Source organism: Ursus arctos, unplaced genomic scaffold (assembly GCF_023065955.2).
Source record: "Ursus arctos isolate Adak ecotype North America unplaced genomic scaffold, UrsArc2.0 scaffold_23, whole genome shotgun sequence".
Classification (NCBI taxonomy): domain Eukaryota; kingdom Metazoa; phylum Chordata; class Mammalia; order Carnivora; family Ursidae; genus Ursus; species Ursus arctos.
The window spans coordinates 41,577,783-41,590,124 of record NW_026622908.1 but is presented as its reverse complement, the minus strand read 5'-3'; the positions used below and the strand labels follow the sequence as shown (position 1 = coordinate 41,590,124).

At 45.1% G+C, this 12,342-nt stretch overlaps 1 long non-coding RNA gene across 10 annotated transcripts in view; it reads left to right on the top strand.

Moving 5' to 3' along the window:
• Positions 1-12,342, top strand: part of LOC113244122 (uncharacterized) — a 65,429-nt gene that overhangs the window by 2,463 nt on the left and 50,624 nt on the right. For 7 of the 10 annotated variants that reach the window (XR_008961086.1, XR_008961088.1, XR_008961087.1 and 4 more), the window contains exon 2: positions 9,660-9,979. This is a non-coding gene — a long non-coding RNA (uncharacterized LOC113244122). Of the gene's footprint in view, positions 1-9,222; positions 9,373-9,659; positions 9,980-12,342 lie in introns of all 10 variants that reach the window. The other 3 variants (XR_008961089.1, XR_006408141.3, XR_008961084.1) reach the window with 1 other exon arrangement.

Below are 12,342 nucleotides of genomic sequence, written 5' to 3'. Positions count from 1 at the left end.
TAACTTTGCACTTTCTTCTACAATTTTTTAAAAAGATTTTATGATAACCACTGTCTAGCAAGTGTGTCGCACCCAGACTTTTTCCAACCAGTATTTTAACTTTGCACTTTCTTCTACCAAAGTTTTACAATTTTTTAAAAAGTTTTTATTTTAAGTAGTCTCTATCCCCAACGTGGGGCTCAAAATCACAACCCTGAGATCAGGAGTCATGTGCTCCACCCACTGAGCCGGCCGGGCGCCCCTACCATTTTTATGTCTATCTTTTCCTTTATGGCTTTTTGGTTCCCTGATTTGCATAATGAAGTCTCCCCAATCTAAGCTCTTTTATGCAAATATTCTTCTAACTTCTCTTTTATTAATTTAATTGTTTTACATTTCACCTTTAGGTCTCCACTCCACCTGGAATTAATTTTATTTATGATGTGAGGAAGGATTTAGCTTTGTTTTCTTCTAAACAGGCCAGTATGTCAGGTAAACTTAGTAAATGAAACATTCTTCTCCAAATGAATTGACTGTGATCTTTTCATGTATTAAGTCTCCATAAATACTTGGATTTATTTCTGGATTTTTTTCCCATTCCACTGATTTATTCTTTGCCTTTTCTGTGTCAGGATAATACTTTTTTTGATTATAGTAGTGTGTCAAATAGGTTTTGGATCAGGAACATACAGCCAAATCCTAAAATAACAGTGACTTGGACAAAACAGAAGTTTATTTCTCTGTCAGATAAAAGAATTCCAGAAATGGGCAGCTCAGGGCTGATGTGGTGGCTTTGTGTTCATCAGCGACTGGATCCTTCCATCTTCCTTCCTTCCTTCCTTCCTTCCTTTCTTCCTTTCTTTCTTCCTTCCTTTCTTTCTTTCTTTCTTTCTTTCTTTTAAGATTTTATTTATTCATTTGACAGAGAGAGAGACAGCCAGCGAGAGAGGGAACACAAGCAGGGGGAGTGGGAGAGGAAGAAGCAGGCTCCCAGGGGAGGCGCCTGATGTGGGGCTCGATCCCAGGATTCCGGGATCACGCCCTGAGCCGAAGGCAGACGCCTAACGACTGAGCCACCCAGGCGCCCCGGATCCTTCCATCTTTCTGTTCCACTATCCTCGTATTAGCTTAAGGTCAGCTCAGAGTCCAAGATGGCTTCTGGGATGCCAACCACCACACTCATATTCCAAGTAGGAAGAAAAGGGGGAAAGACTTTTCCAAACCTTCATCTATTCCTCTCTGAAGGAGTCATTCTATAAACCCTTCCCAGCAACTTTTAGCTTTTAGTCACAAAGCCACATCTTTAAGGGAGGCTAGGAAATGCAAGTTCATAAGTTATAATGTAATATTATGGTGGTGACACATTGCTATCCTCATTAATATACAAGTTTTGTTAGTAAGAAAGGAGGGAGTTAATGCTGGCTGAGCACTTAGCAGTCTTTGCCCCGAGTAACTTTATAGTTACTTTTAAAAGCTGTTGAAGCATTTTGCTATTTTTGAAACAATTTTTAAGGAACAATTTTAAACTTTGAAATCGTTTTATGTTTTCCAGCCCATCCCAGGCCATTCTGATTGGAGGTATTTAAATTTTTTTTATTTACTTGGGAAGAATTGATACATTTTTTTAATAAAAATATATTATTGTTAAGTAATCACACCCAACATGGGCCTCGAACTCACAACCCTGAGATCAAGTGCCACATACTCCACTGACGGAGCCAGCCAGGTGCCCCAAGAATTGATACTTTAATGATATAAAGCATTCCAAGCATGATCCTGATATCTCTTCATTTTTCTAGGCCTTATGTTTATGTCCTTAAATACAACTTTCTAGTTTTTTCCACATAGATCCTGTTTTTTTTTTTTTTTTAAGATTTTACTTATTTATTTGACAGAGAGAGAGAGTGCACAAGCAGGGGGAGCGACCGGCAGAGGGAGAGGGAGCGACCGGCAGAGGGAGAGGGAGAAGCAGGCTCCCTGCCTAGCAGAGAGCCCAACATGGGGCTCAATCCCAGGACCCTGGGATCATGACCTGAGCCGAAGGCAGACGCCCAACCAACTGAGCCACCAGGGCGCCCCTATATAGATCCTTTTTTTTAATTCAAATTATTGACACAATAGTGTTTGTTACTCTTGTAAATGGAATACTTTTCCCCACACTGATTTCTTTTGTTCTTTGCCAGTTCAAAGAAAAGCTATTGGGTTTTTTTGTTTTGTTTTGTTTTGTTTTTAAAGATTTATTTTTTTTATTATTTATTTGACAGAGATAGAGACAGCCAGCGAGAGAGGGAACAGAAGCAGGGGGAGTGGGAGAGGAAGAAGCAGGCTCATAGCGGAGGAGCCTGACGTGGGGCTCGATCCCGGAACGCCGGGATCACGCCCTGAGCCGAAGCCAGACCCTTAACCGCTGTGCCACCCAGGCGCCCCATGTTTTGTTTTTTGATTTATTTGAGAGAGAGAGAGTGGGGGGGGCAGAGGGAGAGAGAGAGAATCTCAGGCAGACTCCCCGCTGAACGTGGAACACGATGAGGGGTTCGATCTCACAACCCTGAGATCACGACCTGAGCTGAATCCATGAGTTGGACACTCAACCGACTGAGCCACCCAGGTGCCCCAGCTATTGGTTTATTGTACATATTTCTTGAAACCAGTCATTTTTGCCAAATCCTTTTATTAATTTTAATGTTTTAGGAAAGCCTCAGATTTTCTAGATTATATTGTTACAGATAAAGGTATATTTTTTCCCTTCTTTTCAAATACTGATACTAATACTTTTATTTTCCTGTCTCAGTGCATTGATCCAAACCTTGAAATCACAGTTGATGGCGCCTGGGTGGCTCAGTCAGTTAAGCATCTGCCTTTGGCTCAGGTTGTGATCTCAGGGTCCTGGGATTGAGCCCCTCATCAGGCTCTCTGCTCAGTGGTGAGTCTGCTTCTCCCTCTCCCTCTGTGATCTCTCTCGCTTTCACTCTCTCTCAGATAAGAAAATAAATAAATCTTTAAAAAAATCACAGTTGAAGCACAATGGGCATCTTGCCCTTTTGCTGTTTCTAGGAGCTGTGGCATCGGCATGACCTCATGTGTTTTGGTGGTTGCTACTGGTTTTGTTAAGAATGCCTAATCAGGGTTTAGTTGTTTTCTTCCAGTTCTGTTTTACTTAGTTTTTTAGGAATGGCTGCTGAATTGTACCCAAGCACAAGAGAATGGTTTTCTCTTTTAACTCATGAATGTAATAAAATACATCACTTTTATAGTAAATCAAACATTCACTTTAAAAGATCACGTATTAGGGGGCGCCTGGGTGGCTCAGTCGTTAGGCGTCTGCCTTCGGCTCAGGGCGTGATCCCAGAGTCCTGGGGTTGAGCCCCGCATCTGGCACCTCCGCTGGGAGCCTGCTTCTTCCTCTCCCACTCCCCCTGCTTGTGTTCCCTGTCTCGCTGGCTGTCTCTCTCTCTGTCAAAAAAAAAAAAAAAAAAAACCCTAAAAACTAAAATGAAAGATAAAAGATCATGTATTAAAAATGTTTGCGCATCAAAGAGCACTATCAAGAAAATGAAAAGATAATCCACAGAATAGGAGAAAATATTTGCAAATCATATATCTGATAAAGGTCTAGTATCTGGAACCATAAAGAACTCTCACAGCTCAACAACAGAAAGACAAATAACCCAATTTAGAAGCGGCAAAGAACTTGAATGGACATTCCCCAAAGAGGATACACAAATGGCCCATAAGCACATGAAAATATGCTTAACAACCCCCCCCAACGCTCCCCCCTCCCGTCTTTAGGAAGATGCAAATCAGGTCACTTCACACCCGGGAAAGCTGTAATAAAGATGCGTGGGCGCCTGGCTGCCACAGTCAGTTGAGTGTCCGACTCTTGATTTTGGCTCAGGTCATGATCTCAGGGTCGTGAGACTGAGCCCTGCGTAGGGGCTCTGTGCTCAGTGGGAGTCTGCTTGGGATTTTCTCTGCCCGTCCCCTCCTGAACTCCCCCCTTCCTTGAGCGTGCGCTCTCCCTTGCTCTCAAAAAAAAGTAAGGCGAGAAAGAGCGAAAGGAAGGAAGGAGGGAAGGAAGAAACAGAAGGCCACATAGTGTATGCTTCCATTTATATATAATGTCCGGAAGAGGCAAATCCATTCATGGAGAGGGAGAATAGATTAGTGGCTGCCAGGAGCTGGGGGAGGGAGTGACTGCTAATGGGTATAGGGTTTCTTTTTGGGGTGATGCAGATGTTCTAAAATTTGATAGTGGTGATGCTTGCACAACAGTGTGAGTATATAACATTGTGAATATAGTAAAAACCCCCGAATTGTACCCTTTTATAGGGTGAATTATCCCAATAAAGCTTTTATTTTAAACAAGGTTATGTGTGTTATAAGCAATATAATCTAATATAAATGTCCACAATTTTCTTCAATTTGAGATACTATATAATTAATATAATTCCTGTTAAGCTGTGAATAAACCTTGTTGTCCTGAAGGGCTGGGGAGGGGGTAGGAGTGTCTGTCACTACTTTTTTGAGTGGCTTGTCGTCTCAACGGACTGTATAGTCAGGGAATAAGATACAAGCAATGTCTCAAGCAGCAACCTGCTCAAATCTGTGGGTGAAAACCCAGGCTGCCAACGGTGCAGGGCAGGGCACCTCCTGGTCCATGTGGCCAAGGTTGGTCAGGGATGGGCTACTCTCCAGGAAGGTTCTGGAACAGCCTGTGTTCTGAGAGAGCTCTTGGGTCCCATGTGCTGCACCCTTGCTCTGGGACAGCCCTTTGACCTTTGCTATGTCGTGTAATGATGGCACAATCCCTGAGTTCATGGAATAGTTACTTCTATTTCCCAAATGTGAATACGGAAGCTCCGAGAGGGAGGTGAGAAGTCCAGGGAAAGTTCTCAGCTAAATGGCAAATGCGGACCCCAATCCAGCCCAGGTCTCCACCCCACGTCCACGTTTTAATTGCAGCCAAAACGAACAGTCAAACAACCATCGCCTCAATGGGGGTAATACAGTATTTGCACAGTGCCGTGCGGTGGACGGTGATTTTTGTATACGTTGTCATTTGGTTTTTAGCATCCTCCCGTGAGAAAGACCTTGTTAATCCCATTTTACTGAGAGGGACTCCATAAACGCATAGAGGTTAGGTGATTGGCTGGAGGTCACACAGCTGGTAAGGAGCAGAGTAGACTGTGGACTGGGTCTTTTATATTGTGGCCGTGAGTGGGCGTGGAGAAACCATTGTGGGAGCCCTCGGGGAACAATGAGGGGAGACTTCAAACCAGCTCCCGTCTTTGCTTTCCTGGACTTGGACTGCAAACGGGGACCACGAGGACCTCACATTTGTTAGAAATGATAGAAAGGGTTAAGGTCAGGGCCAGTCGTACACTGCTGTTGGTAACACACGGGGTGGGCAGGTCACATATTTGTACCCTAGCAGACACAGATCAGATAGAACGTGGTGTTGAGATTTTACCTTGGGAAGCTGCAAACTGAGTAAAGGGTGTCTTTGAGAGGATTGAGTCAAATAGCAGCAGTATTTGTAAATATAATATGTAATATTTATAATCCGTAGCATAATTAATAACACATGTGTGATAGTATATCATCACAACCCTGCTCCAAGGATACCAAAGAGAAATTTTAAAGGGCTTGAGGGAAGTGCAGAGATAGGACGGAAATACTTTGAACTGTCATGTCATGATGTTATTTGTATTAAGTGAGAAATAAAATTTGAGAGTGCTACAACATAATCCCAAGATAAGCAATGTGATATCCTAAGTGAGAAAGGACTAGTTTTACCCTTTACATTCATTTTACACTTTAACTAATTATTTTTTAAATCGTGGTAAAGACATATCACATAAAATTTACCATCTTAGCCATCTTTAAGTGTACTGTTCAGTAGTGTATCTCTCATTTATTTTTGACACAGATGTTGCCCAGAGCCATTGCTCTGTGCTGTAGGCATGCTGCCACCAGGTGGCGGCAGAGTGGCGCAGGCCAGGATTGTTAGTCAAACGGTCCTTCCCAGATTCCCTGTCCGTTGCTATGTGAAACTAGGGCTTTCTGGATGGGGGTGCCGAGGAGGGAGGCAAAATTAAAAACAAAACAAAACAAAGCCACGAACCTTGAACAAATAACTGTTTATTGAGTTACCATCATGTCTCAGGCACTGGATTCTATCTGTGGTGGAAAGGGAGATGGGCTTCAAAGACAGTAAACCCTGGGAGCACCTAATAATAAGAGCATAATAAGAGCAGCTGGGATCTGCTGCACAGGAGGGGCTGGGCACCAAGCGGGGCCTCTTCTGTGTTATCTGCACTCCTTAACCTTGTGCGGTTTGTTATTGTTACCCTCCTCCACTCCCCACAGTGCCCTCCCCATCCCGCTCCTGTGATCTGTTTGAAATTCAAATACAGTCATGTCAGCCCCACCCTGGGCTGAGAACACTTTCAATGGGTTCCTCAAGCCGTTGCACCTGACCTTCCCACCCCCACCTTTACTCACCCTTTGTTCTTTCTGCAGCCTCAGCCACACCGCCACACTGTCAGCTTGCCATTAGGGCTTTCATTGACACTTGGGCCCCCCACCGGACCACCTGGACTGGTCCCCTCTTCACAGAGCTAACCCCAAGTCTTTCCTGTTTCATCTTAGGGCTGTCTTCTCTAACCTCCAGGATCTCTCTTTTGTGACCCTCATTACAACTTTCATTTCACAGACATTTCTGTCGGTCTTAGGTTAGTAAATATCTCTCCAGCGCATTTAACTGTAAGCTCCGTGGGGCAGATGACGTGTGCTGCTTGCTGAATGAACAAAGGAAACAAGGAGCTGCAGGTTGCCGGGATTGCTGAGGGTCCCACAGCCAGTAGAGATCCCAAGCTAGACTCGGTGCAGAATTGTTCTCTGTCCACTCAAGTCGGCTCTGAGCCCTTTGTGACCTTGGGCAGGTTACCTGACCTCTGCACTTCGGTTTCCTAGTTTGTCAAATGAATATAAAACCCTGCCAGGGGGTGCCTGGATGGCTCAGTCTGTTGAGTGTCTGATTCTCGATTTTGGCTCAGGTTGTAATCTCAGGGTCGTGAGATCGAGCCCCAGTGGGGAGTCTGCTTGAGATTCCCTCAGCCTCTCCTCCAACTCGCTCTCGCTCTTTCTCTCAAACAAATAATCTTAAAAAAAAAAAAAAAAGGAAGAAAACTATGTGGAAGGACTGTTGGACCCCAGGTCAGCTGTGACAGTGAAATGAGTTGAGACATGCGAAGCATCTAGGCACTAGAGTGCTGGTAGAGACCCACAGAAGAATGCAAATGGTCTCATTAATAATGTTGTTATTATTATTTAAAGATCTTATTCATTTGAGAGAGAGAGCGAGCCGGGAGAGGGGCAGAGGGAGAAGCAGACTCCCCAGTGAGCAGGGAGCCTGATGCAGGGCTCGACCCCAGGACCCTGAGATCATGACCCAAGCCAAAGGCAGACACTCAACAAACTGAGCCTCCCAGGTGCCCTCAGCAAAACTGTTTTATATTGATTACATGTTGAAATGATAATATTTGGGATACACTGGGTTAAATAAAATATCTTTTATTATGATGTATACCGTAAATTAATTTTTTTGAAACTTCTAAAAAATGTGGCCACTAGGAAATTTAAAATTACATATGTGGCTCGCATTCTGTTGCTGCAGACGGCTGCTCTAGGTCACGTGTTGATGTGGAATTAGCCGGTGGTCTAAATGCAGGCTTTGAGCTGCCCAGCTGGGTGAACTGGGAAGAGTTGCTGAGATTTCTGAATCTCGGTTTCCTCCTGTGTAAGCAGGCATAGTAACAGGCTTGTGGTGCACACTGGGCTAGAATGCTGGTCAGACCCTTGCACGGTGCCTCGTGCCTGGAATGCCCTTGATAAACGTAAATTATCCTTATTGTGATGATGGCAAGGAGTAAACAACATTCTGATGGTGGAAACTGCTGGTTGCCCTATACCTGTATTTCCTTTTTTTTTTTTTTTTTTAAAGATTTTATTTAGTCATTTGAGAGAGAGAGAGAAAGAGAGTACAAGCAGGGTGAGAGGCAGAGGGAGAGGGAGAAGCAGACTCCCCACTGAGTTGGGAGCCTGACCTGGGTCTTGATCCCAGGACCTGGAGATCACGACCCGAGCCGAAGGCAGAGGCTCAACCATCTGAGCCACCCAGGCGCCCCCATATTTCCTTTCTTATACCAAGACACACTGGCTTTTTCGCTGGGCCAGTGGCTACCCAGAATCAAGCCTACACCCCCTAGCCTCCCTTGCAGCCAGGTGTGGCCGTCTACCAGGTTCTGGCCAATAGGATGTGAGTCACGGGGAAGTGGGTACCCTCTAGGCTATGTTCTTAAGGGAAAGAAGCAGCAGGCCCCCACCTCCCGATGGCTGTAATGAGACATGATGATAGAGATCTTGGGTTGTGAGGACAAAGGCAATGCCCAAAGGATGACAGAGCTACAAGAGAATACTCTTAGTTCTCTCATGCTGTGGAGACACATTCCTCCCAGCCTGGATGGCTTATGTCTGGCCTATAACAGGAGAGAGAAATTAATTGTTTAAAAGTCACTGTTGGGGCACCTGTGTGGCTCAGTCGGTTAAGCATCCAACTCTTGATCTCAGCTCAGGTCTTGATCTCAGGTCTTGATCTCGGGGTCATGAGTTCAAGCCCCACATTGGGCTCCATGCTGGGCATAGAGCCAATATCAAAGCCACTGTTATTTTGGCTCTGTAGTCTAACTAATACAGCTCTGGGGCCCAGAGAGTGTCCAAGCTGGCGCCTTGGATACCAGGATTCCCATGACCAGCTGAATTCCAGACCCTGAAGGGTATAAATATTCTACTTGCCTTGGTCCAGAATGGTCCAGAGCCAGGCAGGACCGAGCTAGTGTGTTGAGGTCCTCAGTGTGGCTGGTGGAAGCCAGGCAGGGACACATGGCCTCTCCGAAGGCCTTCACCTCTACTCCTTTGTCCTGTTTCCCAAGGAAGGGAATACAAGGCATACCTTGGGGTATTTGTATGCAACTCACCCCTTGGAGCTGCCCAGGGCTCAGTATAGCTCTGAATGGACCCGCGTTCCTCAGGCCCGAGGATTGTGGCCACAAGCACATCGGTGTCCTGGTTTAAAAATTAGTCTAGGTGTTTGTAAAGTAGACTCTCAAAAATGAGTTCAGTGGGGACTACATCACCAGAGCCTGGTTCCTCTCTGAGGATGTGATGGCATTTTGTTTCCAGATGTGCAGACTGAGGACCAGAATCCAGAGGACGAAGGTAGAGGAAGCCATGGAGAACCAGTGTAGACAGCCAGGCCCTCATCGGTGTCAACTTGAACCTCACCCTGTGTGCTCTCAGAGGGATGCAGTGAAAGCTCTGGGCTTAAGAACAGTTGAGTATAATAGCCGGGGAGAGCAGCAGACGTGGGTCCAGTGTCCACCCCCTCTGAAAGTGGAAGGCCACAGAGAAGCCTGGAGGAAGGAGCTGTTTCATGTCAAAGAACTTAATTATGTAATTTTAGCAAGAGGTTTAAAAAATGTCCACCAATTCTTCAATACTCCTCCCTTCAAAAGATGAAGCCTAATTCCCCTCTTGTCATGCATGGCCTGGACTTAGTGCCTCATTTTTTTCTTTTCTTTTCTTTTTCTTTTTGTGTGTGTGTGTGTGTGTGTGAATAGAATGTGGTGGGAAAGCCTATGTGTGACCCCTGAAATTAGGACATAAAAGCCATTGTGGCTCCACCGTCTCTCTCGGATCACTAGCTCTGGGGAAGTCAGGCGCCATGTGGTGGGGACACTCAAGCAGCTTGGTGGACAGGTCTACGTGGCAAAGAATGAGGCCTCCCGCCACCAGCTGTGAATGAGAGTCTTTTGGAAGCAGCCCCAGTGCAGCCTTCGGGTGACGGCAGCCCCAGAGCCTCCTGACTGCAACCTCATGAGGAACCCGGACCCAGAAGTACCTGGCTCAGTGGCTCCTGGATTCCTCACCCACAGAAACTGTGAGATAAGACATTTGTTGTTCTGAGCTGCTAAATTTCTGAATAATTTGTTACACGGCCATGTATGACTAATACATTCAGGTTTCCAGAGATTTCTGGGTGTTGAAGCTTCTCTTGAACTCATGTCCTCCATGGCCAGATGATGGATGTCGTCTTGCCATACTTTCAGAGATATAAAATCTTTAGGAACAGCATACAAAGTTTAAAATATGTATCTGTTGGAGGCACCTGGCTGGCTCAGTCAGAAGAGCACGCGACTCTTGATCTCGGGGTTGTGAGTTCATGTCCCACGTTGGATGTAGAGATTACTTTAAAATAAAATAAAATAAAATAAAATAAAATAGAATAGAATAGAATAGAATAAAATAGAATAAAATAAAAAAAATAAAATAAAAAAAATAAAATAAAATAAAAAATATTTATTTTTGACTTGAATATAAAACAAGAATACACAATCAGGTAAATAATTTTTTTAAGTTTACAAATGATCCAAGCAGTGTTGAGGTGGCCTTATCCGCAACTATGGCTTCAGGTGCCCCCTCTACACACATGGCTCATGGATTTTCACCTGTAGCACATTGTAGTGGCTTTTTTCCTTTGAGATCAGAGGTGCGGGCACAACTGCTTTCTTGGTGCCTCTATTTGGAGACAAAACATCTTAAATTCAGTATTACTTACATTAAATTAGAACCTCCCCCTACAATGTGGTCCTCTTCTGGCGTTGCCTGTCCTAGTGAATGACACCAGCGTCCATCTAGAACCATATGTCCCAGGTCTGGGGGTCGCCTGGATGAAGCTCTTGGCCCCTCCTGCCACATTGCCTATCCAGTCTGTTTCCTTCTTCTTCCCTGGTGAGACCCCTTTTCCTCTCCCCATTACCTCCATCTGAATCCAGGCATCACCCTATCTCACCTGGATGTCGTCAGTGACCTACAAGTTGGTCCCCACAGCACTCTGGCTCTCTTCCGATCTACTTTCTACTCCATGGCCAGTGTGATTTTTTTCAAAAAGCAATGTAATCCTATCACACTTGCCTCCTCTCACCTCTTGCCCCATCTTGCGTAAGACTCAACCTTCAATTCCCATTGCTCATAGGATGAAGAGTCCTATCCTTATTGCATCCTCAAGACTCTGCCCAGTTTGGCCCCAGTTACCTCCCTCCAGCCTCCTCTGATATTACTCCCTAATTTCTGTGCTCCAGCCCCAGTGGCCTTGCTTCCATGATGGAGCCAAGCTTCCTCCTGCCACAGGACTCTTGCACATGCCCTTCCAGTCTGATTGGGTCTGTCTTCACCTCTCACATTGCTTGGTAGCCTCTACTCTTTTTTCAGACCACAGACTAACTAGGAACAATCCCCAACCCACCTGACCAGGTCAGTCCCCCCCCATACCCTCTCATAACTCTTATCCTAATGTAAATTTTATATTATTTTTGACCCCATACTAAACTGTAGGGACCCTGTCTATAAATTCACAGTTGTTTCCGTGCCTGCCATGGCCCTGCCATGTCAGAAGTGTTCAGTAAGTATTAGCTGAATGAACATTACTTTTTGTAATCTTCAGAATAGCCCTGTGAGGTACACATTTTTTAAAATAAAGTTATTTATTTATTTATTTATTTATTTATTTATTTATTTATATTTAGAGGGGGAAGGGCAGAGGGAGAGGAAGAGAGAGAATCTCGAGCAGACCTCCCCTCCGCTGTGCGTGGAGCCCCACGCAGGGCTTGCTCTCACAACTCTGAGATCATGACCGAGCCAAAAACAAGAGTCAGATGCTTAACTGACTAAGCCACCCAGGTGTCCTGAGGTACACATTTTTATCTCCATTTTCCAGATGGGGAGACTGAGGCTAAATCACTTGCCCAGGGTCATGCGGCCAGAAACTGAACTCACCTCCAGCTGACTATACAGACCACATCATGTATTCCTCTGCGGTTGGGCAAAGGCCCAAATGTCTTTCTGAGTTTTATCTAAGTTTTTTTCACTTCCTTTTATATAACCTGAAAATTTCCTGAGATTCTCTTGAGTCAACAGGCCTCCTCTTTAAAAAAAAAATAGTTATTGCTGTGATGTTCTAAGAATTATCAGTAGATTGCACATGATAAGAATCAGGCCAGGTGAATTGCTTTCCTCCCTATTGTAGAGCAGCTTGACGTTTAGTGATTGAGCAGAACCCCTGGGTACAGCCGTGCAGCCTGTTCACTGAGCAAGGGGCCTAGCCAAATGGGTGGGGACGGGGTGGTGAAATAGAGCGCACGTTTTGCTGGCCAAGCTGGGCATCGTGCTGTGAAGCCATATCTCCCCAGGGTGGGAGGGGTTGGGATCTTTCCAGCATGTGCCAAGGCACCCTTCACTCATCAA